This window comes from Mustelus asterias, chromosome 4 (genome assembly GCF_964213995.1).
Source record: "Mustelus asterias chromosome 4, sMusAst1.hap1.1, whole genome shotgun sequence".
In the NCBI taxonomy this organism is placed as follows: Eukaryota; Metazoa; Chordata; class Chondrichthyes; order Carcharhiniformes; family Triakidae; genus Mustelus; species Mustelus asterias.
Window position 1 is genome coordinate 82,539,073 of NC_135804.1, and position 15,385 is coordinate 82,554,457.

The 15,385-nt window shown below is 43.3% G+C and overlaps 1 protein-coding gene across 1 annotated transcript in view; it reads left to right on the forward strand.

Moving 5' to 3' along the window:
* Positions 1-15,385, forward strand: part of LOC144492342 (sodium- and chloride-dependent neutral and basic amino acid transporter B(0+)-like) — a 72,708-nt gene that overhangs the window by 15,133 nt on the left and 42,190 nt on the right. The window lies entirely within an intron of this gene.

Genomic DNA, 15,385 nt, shown 5'->3' on the forward strand with positions numbered 1-15,385 from the left:
CCTTCGTCTCTCCAGGGAGAAGAGACCAAGCTCCCTCAACCTATCCTCATAAGGCATGCCCCCCAATCCAGGCAACATCCTTGTAAATCTCCTCTGCACCCTTTCAATGGCTTCAACATCTTTCCTGTAATGAGGTGACCAGAACTGCGCGCAGTACTCCAAGTGGGGTCTAACCAGGGTCCTATAAAGCTGCAGCATTATCTCCCGACTCCTAAACTCAATCCCTCGATTAATGAAGGCTAGTACGCCATACGCCTTCTTGACCGCATCCTCCACCTGCGAGGCCGATTTAAGAGTCCTATGGACCCGGACCCCAAGGTCCTTCTGATCCTCTACACTGCTAAGAATGGTACCCTTCATTTTATACTGCTGCTCCATCCCATTGGATCTGCCAAAATGGATCACTACACACTGACTATCATACTGACTGGGACTGTAAAATATGACCCCAGTTCTACAGACTGAGCAGACTGGCTCTTGTCTGCTTCTGAAAACCATTCAAATAATTGCTGCCATGTTGAGATGGTTTACTAATGTTGAAAGTGCATCATCAGTCACATTCGCTGTTATTAACACTGACATCAGGTATGCCCAATTGCCTCTGGTATACAGAATTACAATATGTGGCAAAGGCAGCCACTTATACCTTTAAGGAACTAAGAAGTTAAGCCATTGAGGGCAACTTATTTTGTTTCCTTCTGTATTCTTCATTAAAATACTCATTCCTCACACCCATTCCATCCCACCCCCCTAGCCACACAAGAGTTTAATAAATACAGAAGAACATTTGGAGGAACAGTGATCATTGCATTGTAAGGTTTAGAATGACGATAGAAAAGGAAAATAGGCAATCCAGAGACAAAATAATTTTCTGAAGGAGAGTTGACTTCAATGGGCAAGAATGGAACTGGGCCAGTTAGACTGGAACAAATGGTTGGTGGGAAAAACAGTAGCTAAAAATGGGCTACCTTCAAAATAGAAATGGTCCTGACACAGTCAAGGTATACCCCCTTAAAAGGGAAAGATAAGGCAAACAAATCCGAAACTCCCTGGATGAAAAAGGAGGTAGAAATGAAGATGAGGAGGAGAAAGTGTGCTTATGACAGGTTTCAGGTAGAAAATACAGTTGAGAACCAAGAAGAAGACAGAAGGTTCAGGGGGGAAATGAAAATCTACATGAAAGAAGCAATAAAGGATTTTGAGAGAAGACTGGCAGCCAACATAAAGCAGAATCCCAAAGATTTTTTGTAGGCATATAAATAGACAAAACGAGTGGTAAAAGGAGGAGTGGGACTGATTAGGGATCTAAAAGGGAAATTACACATGTAGGCAGGGGGAAAGCTGAGGTTTTAAATAAATATTTTGCATCCATCTTTACGAGGGAGCTAGATGCTACCCAGGACATGACAGGGAAATTCTGTCCATAGAAGGGTTCATAATTGAGAGGAGGGAGTATTGAACAGACTATCCGTACTGAAAGTTGACAAGGCCCCAGGAATCGATGAGATGCATCCAAGGATATTGAAGAAAGTGAGAATGGAAATTGCGGGGGGCACTGGCCATAATCTTCTAGTCTTCTCTAGACTCAGGGGAGGTAACAGAAGACTGGAGATTTGCAAATGTTATATCCCTGTTCAAAAAAGGTTGTAAGGATCACCCCAGCAAATAAAGACCAGTCAGTTTCTCTTAATGTGTCACCATCAGAACCCTTCTTAGCCATGATCACCATCATTTACATTCCCTTTATCTTTTCATCCATGACATCTTTGTCAATCTCTCCAGATCCTCCACCTATCACTGACACTCTAGTAGTAGTGGTAGTCACATTAAAAAATGTGGGTTGAATAGAAAGAACCAGAATGTATTTCTAAGGGGGAAAAGATGCTGAACTAACTTGCTGGAGATTTTTGAGGTAGTAACAAATTTCCAATGAGGGTCATGCTGATTAAGTACATGGACTTTCAGAAGGCATGCAACACAGTGCCACACAACAGACTTGTGAGAAAGGTTATCATTCATTGAACAACAAGGACAGTAGCAATATTGATACGAAATTGGCTGAATAATAGGAATCATAAAGTAATGGTCCTTGGATATGTTTTGGCCTGGAGGAAGGTTTGTAGTGGTTTTTCCCAGGAGTCAGTATTGGGACTCTTGCTTGTCCTGATATATACTGCTGATCTAGATCTTGCTGTGCAGGGAACAATTTAAAAGTTCGCAGACCATACAAAACTTGGAAGTACTGTGAACAGTGAAAAGGACAGACAATTTGGTGGAGTGGGCAGATAGGTGGCAGATGAAGTTCAATGCAGAGAAGTGTGAGGTGATGAATTTTGATAGGAAGAATATGGAGACAATACAAAATAAGGAATAAAATTCTTAAAGGGGTGCAGGAGCAGAGGGACTTGGGTGTATATGTGCACAGATCGTTCAATGTGGCAGGAAAGGGGAGAGCAGTTGATAAAGTATATAGTATTCTGAGTTTCATTAATAGGGCCATAGAGTACAAAAGCAAACAGTTAGACCTCATTGGAGTATTGTGCACAGTTTGGGTGCCGCATTATAGGAAGGCTGTGAACACATTGGAGAGAGTGCAGAAGAGGTTTATAAGAATAGCTCCAGGGATCAGAAACTTGAGTTATAGGGATAGATTGGAGAAGTTGCGACTGTTCTCCTTGGAGAGAAGGCGGCTAAGAGGAGATTTCATAGAGATGTTCAAAGTCATGAGGAGGCTGGTCAGAGTAGATAAGGAGAAATTGTTCCCACGTGTAAAAGGATCAAGAACGAGAGGGCACAGATTTAAAGTGATTTGCAAAAGAAGCAAATGAGATGTGAGAAAAAAACTTCACACAATGAATGGTTCAGTTCTGGAATGCACTGCCTGGAAGCGTGGTGGAGGCTGGTTCAAGAGGGCATTGAATGATTACTTGAATAGAAACAATATGCTGTGGTACAGGGAAAAGGCAGGGAAATGACACTAAGCCATGATGCTTGTTTTTTTTATTCATTCATGGGACAAGAGCATCGCTGACTGGGCAGCATTTATTACCCAAACCTAGTTGCCCGAGGGTGGTTGAGAATCAACCACATTGCTGTGGCTCTGGAGTCACATGTAGGCCAGACCAGGTACGAACGGCAGATTTCCTTCCCTAAAGGGTATTAGTGAATTAGATGAGTTTTTCCGACACTCGACAATGGTTTCATAGGCATCAGTAGATTCTTAATACAAGATTTTTAAAATTGAATTCAAATTACACCATCTGCCGTGGCAGAATTTGAACCTGGGTCCCCAGATCAGTAGCTGAGTTTTTGGATTAATAGTCTCGCAATAATATCACTAAACCATCGCCTCCCTGATGCTTGGAGGGCCAGTGCAGACATAATAGGCCAAATGGCCTTCTTAGTCATAGAAATCATAGAAATCATAGAAACCCTACAGTGCAGAAGGAGGCCATTCGGCCCATCGAGTCTGCACCGACCACAATCCCACCCAGGCCCTACCCCCACATATTTACCCGCTAATCCCATTAACCTACGCATCTCAGGACTATAAGGGGCAATTTTTAACATGGCCAATCAACCTAACCCGCACATCTTTGGACTGTGGGAGGAAACCGGAGCACCCCGGAGGAAACCCACGCAGACACGAGGAGAATGTGCAAACTCCACACAGACAGTGACCCGAGCCGGGAATCAAACCCGGGACCCTGGAGCTGTGAAGCAGCAGTGCTAACCACTGTGCTACCGTGCCGCCCCAAATCCAGAACAATTACTTGAATAGAAACAATATGCTGTGGTACAATATGCTGTGTGCCAGAACAATTCTGTAATACTATGAAGACCACCTACCATACTCCCAGGTCTGCTGCAGCCAAGCCCCAGCCTCCTCTCAGCAATTCTGATAACATCAACTTGTATTCATACAGCATCTTTAATCTAATAAAATGTGCCTAGCCACTTAAAGTTAATTAAATTTAATTCCCTGCTAAAGACTGTACATCCTCTCCCCTAATAAATATGAAATTGCTCAAAACAGAAAATCAGCTGGACCCAGGAGAATAGAGTAGGAACTCCACCAAAGGACCAATGTTAGTGAAAAATCCAAGCTGGATCCTTTGGTGGTTTTGAATCAATCGATATCTATCTCTGCAGCACCTGCCAGTGTTGTATTCCCTCTGACAGCCTTCACTTCTCCATTTCTGTCGTTCTATGTTTACATTTTGCACCATTACAGCTGATGAAGCTTTATGCATCTTCCTAAATCCCGCAACTTCGCTATTTATCTCATCACCACTAAAGTGACAAATGTATGTGGATTAATTGCAACTGATAGTTCCTGATTTTATTTTACAAGTAGTCTAGTAAGGCAATTGTTCAGGGAAAGGATGTTCTCTAATTTATGGTCCACGTCATTCACGTTTTGTAAGTTTTAAAATTGGCCTGTGGGACATTCTTCTTCTAAAGTGTTGATTCTTGTTGTTATCAAAGTGATACTCAGAATACAAGACAGGGAGATTTTCTGTACAAAGAACCCAGGATGTGCAAAGGTTTGGCAGGTGTATTGTGCTAATTATGAAGGTGAAAGTTGTTGCAGTTAAGTTTGGAGATAAAGGCCAATATTTTACCAGCATGCCTGCCTCGATTCCAGGGGTGGTCGCGGTTCAGAGAACGGAATTCTCCATTGGCCTCGGGCGGGATCAGGCGAACCTCAGACGGACGTGCTGGTAAAATTCTGCCCAAAGTGTTGATTCCTTTGTGAAATGAATTGGAAGCATTTTTATTATGGTACAGCAGGATGGATGAGGATCTGTGTTGGTGCTTATACTTTGAATTGTTTTGTCTTTATGTGCTTGGGAAGAATTTCCTTCTGTTAGAATAGGATTAGAGGGAGCATTTATATTTGGGAAAGCATTTTCTCTCATATAATTGGCAAATAATGAAACTTGGAACTAAATAAATAAACTAACTAACTAAATAAAGTAATTCAACAAAAAGAAAAAATATAACCTAGACAGTGAGAGAGAAGAAAATGCAGTTAACCAACAAGAGAGAAAAATGTGTATGAGCATAAAATTGGTTCTTGCTCAAAGTGTGAAACAAGCAACAGTGACAGCCTATTTCACACTGTACACAATTTCCTTTCAATTGAAGTCAATGGAAAATAATATACATGATAGAGGCTGCCCATTCATTGTCACTCATTTTACCCACTGTGCAAAGACCAATTTTACCCAGTGGTCTTCACAGTCACGAGTTGATACTGGTCATGGTGTGGATCAAATTCAAAACAGACTAAAGAATTATTATTGTAAAGGTAGATATGGGAAGCAGTTAACACAATTAGCCATGATGCACATGAATGTGAGAATAAGGATGTAATGAAAACATCTATAATATTTGCTACTGGGTCATATGTTCCCATAGGGTCATCTGATTTTGATTTGATTTGATTTAGTACTGTCACATGTATTCGTATACAGTCCAAAGTATTGCTTCTTGCATGCTATACAGACAAAGCATGAAGTTGCCATGGGTCTCATATGTTACCATGGGTTTGTTTTGGGGTTTGTTCTATCTCTGTATGGTAGGAGTGAGTGGAAGTGCACGAAACCTGAACTTTCAGTAGAAATGCATCATAGTCCTAAAGTTCTTGAATATTCCACTGAATTTGTTGTGATCCTTTAAAGGAATTGCTAATGTTTTAATGACTTCATCTAGTATTGTAGCCAGTTTTACGAAATATATCAAATAAAATCTCTCATTACAAGCGGATTGATCATCATACAGAGCACCATAATACACATGGTACAATGTAAATAGATTTTCGCAACCTAGCTTGTAATAATTCTTGTTCACCAATTAAGGGAAAAACAAGAACACATTTATTTACGGGTAAAAGCTATACAGAGACTTGCAGCCAGTTGCTGCAGCCAACTCCCAAGGCGGCTCTGGCACAGCAAGTCCTGCTTACCAGGTTGATTCCCCCTTGCTGCTCCCTGATTGTTTCCCAGATCATGTGACCCTTATTCTACAAACTGATCCTTAAAAGGACAATCAACACATCCCCCTCTCATACAAATGTCAATACTCAATTTACACAGTCCAGATAATTAAACATTTAGTACATGTATCCAGTCCATTATAACTCCACCAATAGAGGTGGTTTCCGATTCTTCAAGGAGCGGAGTAACTCCTCTGTCTGGAGTGCTTCAACTAGAGTGTGGTCAGTAGAACCCACTATCACAAGTGTCCCTTCAGGCACAGGCATCTCAGTTGCATCTGTTTCCATGGGGACTTCAGTTGCACCTTTAACAGGATGATCTGTTAAAGTACTTTAATGCTAACAACCTTCCCAGATAGCAATATAGCTCCTGATGGCAGTATAGGCTGCTGGCGCAACTCTCACTCTCTCAAATGGTCTTTGTGCTTCCGGACATCCTTCCTTCTACATCCACTTGATAAGACAGGGGTCCAGTTTTGAATACAACGATTTCAGGGACCCAACTCAGCCCACTTCCAAAATTCCTCACATACATGGCTTCATCCACTGAAAATGACTGTGTTGACTTCATGAAGCATGGTTTGTCATCTGATGGCTTTGGCCGGCCTCTATCCTCCCTTGCAAATTTAGGAGCATGCGGCTCAGCCTCATTCTGAGACAATGGTTCATTAACAATTCTGCTGCTGGGTTTCCCATTCTTGCATTTGGAGTGGTCAGAAGGAATCATGAGATTCAGGTCTCCAGGCTCCCTCCTGACTTTGGGCCAGAACTAAGGGTTTCGATGACTCATTCATCTGGTCCGTTGGATCCTGGCTGGTAAGGCGCAGTCTTACTGTGCTTGACACCATGGTAGGCCGTGAAGTTCTGAAACTCAGCATTCATGAAGGCAGTTGCATCATAAGACATTATGGGGTGAATTTTCCCATTCCGCCCGCTACAGGAATCACAGCAGACGAGGGGCGGATCATGGAAAGGTCCGTTGACCTCAGGTGGGATTTTCCGATTTCAGGATGAGCGCAGACGGAAAATCCTGCCCTATGACTTCAGTATTCTCTGGATGAAAAAACATTGGCTATTTCTTATCTGTGGCATGTAAGGTCGGAGTCTTCACCTCAGACACTTCCATTCACTTTGAATGTGCATCAACAAGGAGGAAAACGATTGTGCCCATAAATGGACGAACATTATAAATATGGGCTCATACCCATGGCCAGCTAGGCCACTCCCAAGGGTGCACTGGGGCTGCAGCAAGCAACCTTTGTTGCAATTGGGACTGTTCACAGTGCTTGGCTAGGTTCTCAATGTCAGCATCAATGAAAGACCACCAGACATAACTCCTGGCAAGCATCTTCATCTTAGATATATCTGGATGGGCACTGTGTAATTCAGCTAGGAGCAACTCTCTTCCTGGTACACTTGCCCCCCAAAGTATGCCACCTTGGCAACTCAATTCAAGGTGTTCAAATAAAATGTGGTTTAATCTCTTCAGAAACTGGCTTATTAGCCCAATGCATTAGGATCCTGTGCCTCACTTCGGACAGCAGTGGATCCCAACTGGTCCAGTACTTGATCTGCTTCTCCGAGACTGGCAACATGTCCAAGAAATTCAATGTCATGACCAATTTCCTGCACCTGGGAGAGGTGCAACACTCTCTTGCAAAGGTAAACGACGAAGTGCATCCATATTCGCTATATGTGTTCCAGGCCCGTGCTTGAAGGTACATGGAGAGAAATAACGCCCAACGCTGAATTCTTACTGATGCGATTGGCGGAATAGCTTTGTCTACTTTATAAAGACCCAAAAGCGGTTTGCGATCAGAAACAATGGTAAAGTGCATATCCTACAAATACGAGTGGAATTTCATGACACCAAGAACTATTGACAATTCCTCTTTGTGAGTACTCTTTTTCGGCTTCTGAGAGGGTACTCAAGATATACTCTATTGGCCTTTCAGATCCATTGTCCATCTCACACTGCACCAACTCCATGTGGAGGGGCATTGCAGGTTAACACCATTTTCTTAAACGGGTTGAAATGTACTAACAAGTTTGAAGAATGCAGCGATTGCTTTATTCTGTTAAAAGCTACTTTCTGGTGTGCATTCCAAAACCAACACTAGTGCTTCTTTAGCACATGCAAGGGAGCCAATAACGTTAACAAATTCGAGCTCAGGTATGTTTTTGGAGGCCAGCTCCATGAGGTGTAATCCTTGTACATCTACACGGTAATCTAGTTAGGCTACCTTGGTGGCATAAAAGTATATTTCTCCTTTTTGAGGTGAGCTCCAACCTTTTGCAAGTTCTTTAGCATCTCCTCTAAGTTAGTTGGGTGCTCAGCTTCTGTCGATCCAGTTATGAGAACATCATCAAGGTATACTGTAACTCGCGGTAGCCCTTGCAACTGATTTTCCATTGTTCCTTTGGAAAATAGCACCTGCTGACAACACACCAAAAGGCAGACACATATATTGAAACAAACCTTAGCATGACATAGCCTCGGGAAGCACTGTCTAATTCAAGTTGCTGATATGCATGACACACATCCAGCTTTGAATAAGATTGACCTCTGGCCAGCCTTACATACAGGTCTTCAATCTTCAGGATTGAATATTTATTCAATTTAGCAATCTGATTAACTGTTAACTTGTAGTCCTTGCAAATTGGGATGATCTTGTCTGGCTTCAACAAGGGGATTAAGAGTGCTGCCCTTTCCGCAAACTGAACTAGCTGAGTAATGTACAGTTCTTCCAATCTCTTTAACTGAGTGTCTACCTTTTCTCATAAGGCATATGGTACTGGTCTTGCCCTAAAAAATTAAAGGAATCGTCTCTGGATCCACATAGAACTTTGCCTGCAAGCCCTTTATCTTGCCTAAATTGTCACTGAGTCACTCTCATATTTCTTCATCAGTTTGAACAATCCTTCTTTCCGCACTTGGAAAATCTCAGTCCAATATAATTTGACTTCCTTAAGCCAATGGCAGAAGGCTTTGTCCTTCACTTGACACTATTATTACTGGGAACTGAGCAGAGCTTACGGTGTGTTATGTGGCCATTATTAAAGCTTTAAAGTTAATTTATTAGTGTCATGAGGCTTACATTAACACTGCAATGGAGTTACTGTGAAAATCCCCTAGTCGCCACACTCCAGCGCCTGATCAGGTTTACTGGGGGAGAATTTATCAAGGCCAATTCACCTAACCAGCACGTCTTTTGGACTGTGGGAGGAAACTGGAGCACCCGGAGGAAACCCACACAGACACGGGGAGAACATGCAGACTCCGCATAGACAGTGACCCAAGCTGGGAATCAAACCTGGGTCCCTAGCACTGTGAGGTAGCAGTGTTAACCTCTGTGCCACCATGCTGCCCATTATTTTTATGGCTTCTCCTGTGTAAGTTGTTAACTTTGCTGCAGTAATCTTTAAAATCAATGGCTCATCTCCTTCTCTCAAGTACCAAAACATATGTTGACCTATCACCATAGCAGATGCCCTGGTGTCTACTTCCATCTTAAGAGGCTTTCCATTTCCATTTACCAGGAGCATTAGGTAATGGGGCAATCTTGCCCTCTTTCACATTAAACAGAGAGTGAACATCTAAATTGTTGGTGCTAGCTTCTTCTACGTTATATCCTTGTAACATTCTACTTAATTGGTACTAGATAGACTTGACTTGATTTTGCACCAGTGCCTTAAATAGTCTTTTCTCTGACAGCTGGATAATGTACAGTTCTTCCAATCTCTTTAATTCAGTATCTACCCTTTCTCATAAGGCATATGGTACTGGTCTTGCCCTAAAAAATTAAGGGAATCATCTCTGGATCCACATAGAACTTTGCCTGCAAGCCCTTGATCTTGCCTAAATTGTCACTGAAGACACTCTCATATTTCTTTATCAGTTTGAGCAATCCTTTCCGCACTTGGAAACCGCACTTTATACCTGCAGGATTCAGGAGAGTGGTTACACCCAGAATGGTAACTTCAATCTTCTTCAATCTTTGATGATTGATTTCCTCTTCTAAATCTTCTTGTTTTATTTGCGGCTGAATTCTTTTCCTGTTTCACGACTATGTGGGTGATCTTACCAAAAATAAAATTGAAGTGCCAAACGAGGTTGAAAATAGTAGAGTTTCAAGACTTTTTTTGGCAAGAGAAAAAATCAAATCTTATGACACTTGAGAAAAAAAGAGGCAAAGTGTGATTCTCGCCAGTAGGGGGAGTGGACAGTGTCCATTCACGCCGGAACAGAAGGCGCTATTGTGCATGAACCTGATTTCCCAGTGCACTTGACAAGAGTACACAGTGCATTGGGAAACTGTCATTCCCCCACTCCCCCGGACATCGCACCCCCACCAGCCCCCCAATTACCACTTCGATAGTGCCCGCCCTCCAGCTGATCACCACCCCCACTCAACTCCCTCCGGCCGATTGCCATTCCTGTTCACCCCCCAAGCTGATCGCTGCCCCCATTCAACTCCCTGAGTCGATCACTGGCCCCATTCACCCACCACTCACCCTCCCACCACCGGTCAATCGCTGCCCTGACGATCCCCAATGCAGAGTGCGCAACCACCACATGCTGCCTCTCCTTCAGGCCCCGTCCTTCCTGAGGCCCTGCTAGGGTGCCTAGTGGGCATTGTCAGGGTAGGACTACCAACGGGCACTGCCTGTCCCTGCCCCCAACCACCTGGGGAACTTCAATCCCTCCAGTCCCACCGGCAAGTCTATCACGTCCGACCCCCATTGTTCCTTGCCAGTGAGGATCTTCGTCGGTGAGGCTGTTCAGGCAAGTGAGCCTGTGCGATTGCGTTACAGATTCACAAATATTTAAATCAGCTAATGAATATTAAAATCAGCCTCGCGCCTGGGAAGGATGCGAGGCTGATTATGCCTGAAGATTGGCGGCAGATCGAGAGAGGCGAGAAACCAGTGCGAACCCAGTTCTTTGCCTCTTGCGATCTTACCGGCTCACCACACCATGATGACTGACCAGTGAGACAAGCCGGTAAGGTCGCCCCCTACATCTTTGTTTTTTACGCCACTGCTGACTGTGGGCTCCCACCCTAACTGGTGAACAGTGCCATTTTGCACGCTTTGTATCTCTTGTGCATCCTTTTCAGCGCTCTCCATTGCCTGCACTATTTCCTTAAAATTTATATCCGCCTTTGCTAATAACTTCCATTAGCCTCATTAGTCACCCAGCAGACTAATTCATCTAGCAGCATATCAATCAAAGTGGCTCCAAAGTCACATTGCTCTGTGATTTGCTTCAATTTGGTGATATAGGTGGCAATAGTTTCCTCTGGGACTCTCCCCATTGAACTTCAGTGGCACAGTAGTTAGCACAGCTGCCTCACAGTGTAACATTGGTTAGCACTGCTGCCTCACGGCACCAGAGACCCTGGTTCAATCCAGCCTTGGGTCACAGTCTGTGTGGAGCTTGAACATTCTCCCTGGGTCCTCACGGGTTTCCTCTGGGTGGTCCAGTTCCATCCCACACCAATGATGTGCAGGTCAGGTTGATTGGCCATGGTAAATTACCCCTTGGTGTCGGGGGGCTGGCATGGTATTTACATGGCATCCCATGTAAATGTAGAGTAGGGCCTCTTAAGGATCAACAAGATCATCTATGTGTGGATCCAAAAGAGATGGGTGAGATCCTAAATTAATATTTCTCATCAGTATTTACTGTTGAGGAAAGCATGGATGTTAGGGAACTTGGGGAAATAAAAAGTGATGTCTTGAGGAGTGTACATATTACAGAGAAGGAGGTGCTGGAAGTACTAAAGTGCATCAAGGTATCCCAGGACATAGTGGGAGGCTAGGGAGGAAATTGCGGGTCACCTAGCAAAGATATTTGAATCATCGTAAGTCACAGGTGAAGTGCCTGAAGATTGGAGGGTGGCAAATGTTGTGCCTTTGTTTAAAAGGGGCTGCAGGGAAAAGCCTGGGGACTACAGGCTAGTGAGCCTCACATCTATGGTGGGTAAGTTGTTGGAAGGTATTTTGAGAGACAGGATCTACAAGCATTTAGAGACGCAAGGACTGATTAGGGACAAACAGCATGGCTTTGAGAATGGAAAATCATGTCTCACAAATTTGATTGAGTTTTGTGAGGGGGTAAACAAGAAGGTAGATAAGGGCAGTGCAGTTGATGTTGTCTACATGGACTTTAGCAAGGCCTTTGATAAGGTACCGCATGGTAGGTTGTTGCATAAGGTTAAATCTCACAGGATCCAGGGTGAGGTATCTAAATGGATACAAAATTGGCTTGATGACAGAAGACATAGGGTGGTTGTAGAGAGTTGTTTTTCAAACTGGAGACCTGTGACCAGCAGTGTGCCTCAGGGATCAGTGCTGGCTCCACTGTTATTTGTCATTTATATTAATGATTTGGATGAGAATATAGGAGACATGGTTAGTAAGTTTGCAGATGACACTAAGATTGGTGGCATAGTGGACAGTGAAGAAGGTTATCTTGGATTGCAACGGGATCGTGATCAATTGGGCCAGTGGGCTGGCGAAGGCAGATGGAGTTTAATTTAGATAAATGAGAGGTGATGCATTTTGGAAGATTGAACCAGGGCAGGACTTACTCAGTTAATGGTAGGGCGTTGGGGAGAGTTACAGAACAAAGAGATCTAGGAGTACAGATTCATAGCTCCTTGAAAGTGGAGTCGCAGGTGGACAGAGTGGTGAAGAAGGCATTCAGCATGCTTGGTTTCATTGGTCAGAACATTGAATACAGGAGTTGGGACGTCTTGTTGAAGTTGTACAAGACATTGGTAAGGCCACACTTGGAATACTGTGTGCAATTCTGGTCACCCTATTATAGAAAGGATATTATTAAACGAGAAAGAGTGCAGAAGAGATTTACTAGGATGCTACCGGGACTTGATGGTTTGAGTTATAAGGAGAGGCTGGAGCGTAGAAGGCTGAGTGGTGATCTTACAGAGGTCTATAAAATAATGAGGGGCACAGATCAGCTAGATAGTCAATATCTTTTCCCAAAGGTAGGGGAGTCTAAAACTAGAGGGCATAGGTTTAAGGTGAGGGGAGAGATACAAAAGTGTCCAAAGCAGCAATTTTTTCACACAGAGGGTGGAACAAGCTGCCAGAGGTGGTAGTAGAGGTGGGTACAATTTTGTTTTTTAAGAAGCGTTTAGACAGTTACATGGGTAAAATGGGTCTAGAGGGATATGGGCCAAACACAGGCAATTGGGACTAGCTTAGGGATTTTAAAAAAGGCGGCATGACAAGTTGGGCCAAAGGGCCTGTTTCCATGCTGTAAACCTCTATGACACAGGGGGCTGGCAGGGTGGTTCTGTGGGGTAGCAGGGATGGGGCCTGGGTGGGATTGTTGTCGGTGCCAGGTTGATGGGCTGCATGACTCCTTCTGCACTGTGAGGATTCTATGATTCTATTTGATGATTCAATGTAAATGTGACTTTACCAATTCAACGATCTCACTGAGTGACTTTGAGTCTGGTACTTGGGGTTGTGAGACTGCGAATCAAATTGTAAGCCTGGGTCCCACACGAACTCAGGAGTGCCTATCTCTTCCCCTCCTCTATTTCATTGGTCTTGAAAGTAATAGCCCAAACATGTTATGTCTTATGTCCAGTCCTCACTGGAAGCATCAAAAGAATCTATCCATTCAAATAGCCACATTTTTGCAATTATTCTTCTTTGTCTCAATTTCAACTTCACTGGAAACTGTATACTCACAGTCTGTGGTTCAGTTTTACCCTTATCATCAATGCAATAATTCTGGTTCACCAATTAAGGGAAAAGCAACAATATGTGTACAGTGGCTTCCAACCTGTGACTGCAGTCAGCTTCCAAGAAGATTCTGGAACAGCAAGCCTTGTTTATCATGCCGCTCCCAGATTGGTTTCCCCAGGGCATGTGACCCTTACTTTGCTGATTGATCCTTAAAAGGGAAAATCACCACATAACTCAAAAGGATACTATCATATCTAAAATGTACATTAAAATATCGAGTGTATTGTGGGGTTGACTGTAATATATTGGATGCTTCGTAATATCATGTGCAATGATCTAAAACAACCACAACCCCATTATTAACATCCTAGGGGGGGTTAATATTATCCAGAAACTGAACTGGACCAGTCATGTAAATACTGTGGCAACAACTGTCCGTGTTCAAATGCATCAAGATCTGGATAATGTTCAAGCTTGGGCTGATAAAGAGCAAGTAACATTCATGCCATACAAGTGCCTAGCAATGGGCCATCTCCAACAAGAGATAATGCAAACATCACCCCTTGATATTCAACAGCATTACATCGCTGAATTCCCCACTATCAACATCCTGAGGGGTTAATTTGACCAGAAACTGAACTGGAGCAGCCAAATAGATATTGTGGCTTCAAGAGCAGGTCAGAGGCTAGAAATTTTGCAGTGAATAATTCACCTCCTGACTTCCCAAAGTCTGTCCACCATCCACAATACACAAGTCAGGAGTGGAGTGGAATACTCTCCACTTGCTTGGATGAGCACAGTTCCAACAACACAAGTTCAACATCAAGCAGGGCAAGGCAGCCTAATTGAGTGGCACCCTATCCAGCACTTTCAACATTCGCTTCCTGCACAATTGGTGCACAGTGGCAGCATCTAAGGAATGCAGGCAGCAACTTAACAAGTCACTTCGATAGCACCTTCCAAACCCGTGACCTCTACACCTAAAAGGACAAGGGGACCAGATGCATGGTAACACCACCACTTGTAAGATTGCCTCCAAGCCAATCCTGACTTGCAAATGTATCACTGTTCCTGTACTGTTACTGGGACAAAATATTGAAATGCCCTGCCTAACACTGTTGGTGTACCAACACCACATGGATTCCAGTGGTTCAAGAAGGAAAGTTCACCACCAACTTACCAAGGAAAATTAGGGATGGATGATAAAAGCTGGCCGAGCCACCCACATTCTGTGAAAAGAAAACTATAGTTTGCTTGTCAGAATTAATTTTACAAAATACTTCTCAATACTTAATCCATTTTTTATTTATTATAACAAAGCTGATGGTATCACAAAATTTCACTGGAACCAAAATCCTAGTTTAAAAAAGCATTGAATCAGTCATAACAAAATGATATTACACTTAATCAGTGTAAATCGATGACTGAACAGCAAAAAGAATCACGAATGCCAGCAAAAATCCCATGTAATAAAAGACTTCTCAGTCAAACTAAACTCAGACTTGATTATTTGATGGTAAATGACAGCACCAATACAATGTACTTCAAAATCGTGTTACCTGTGGCAACATGCTCACTTCTCATAGAATCCCTACAGTACAGAAGAGGCCATTCGGCCCGTTGAGTCTGCACCAACTCTGACGGAGTATTTTACCCATG